Raw genomic sequence first — 768 nt, forward strand, 5'->3', positions numbered from 1 at the left:
AATAGGTACAACTTATACAACTATACAAGTTACAACCACTGGTTACTATAGGTACAGTTATAAATTACAACCAGTTACCAGGCACCTAGAACATAGCAAAGATTAAAATGATAATATTATACTGTAATTTTTTTTTTTTTTTTTTTTTTTTTTTTTTTGATAACAGTGATACGAGTCACTCTCATAAGTTTTGGTTATATTTCTAGCTTTCTCTTCTTCTTTGTTTACGTGGTTGTTTCCATTAATCTCATCTTTAATACATTTTTGCCTGTACCTGTTTTCAAGCCTCAAGTTAGCGGATAAATTACATTAATGTGTTGATATTGTTTTGACCAAACTGTTACTCGTGGACATCAGGTACGTCTTATCACTTCAATCATCAAGCCTTATCAAGACCACTCTTTAATATAACCAGTCAGCTGTTTTTCTTCAGTGACTTAAACGCCGGGCATCATCATTGACTATTATAACATTTACCTTTGTCTAACTTTGGTTGGCTGCATCGAACTACATTGCTGTATTATAGGTTGCGCTCACTCCTTTTAAGGCGTAACATTGAAATCATAAAATAACGCTTTTCGGTTTGCTGCACAATTTATTTATTAACTGTTCATACAACTAATTAATTTACCTACCAAATCGATATTTGCCATCACCGTGATTCTGCGTTGGATACCTGATTAATTATTACACTTATCCAAGTCACTATGCCCACAACACCTAACACAAAGCCTGTTAATACGCGGTCACAGTCTTTGAAAATGTCTA

The sequence above is a fragment of the Acyrthosiphon pisum genome, unplaced genomic scaffold, assembly GCF_005508785.2.
Source record: "Acyrthosiphon pisum isolate AL4f unplaced genomic scaffold, pea_aphid_22Mar2018_4r6ur Scaffold_21874;HRSCAF=25144, whole genome shotgun sequence".
NCBI classification, from domain to species: domain Eukaryota; kingdom Metazoa; phylum Arthropoda; class Insecta; order Hemiptera; family Aphididae; genus Acyrthosiphon; species Acyrthosiphon pisum.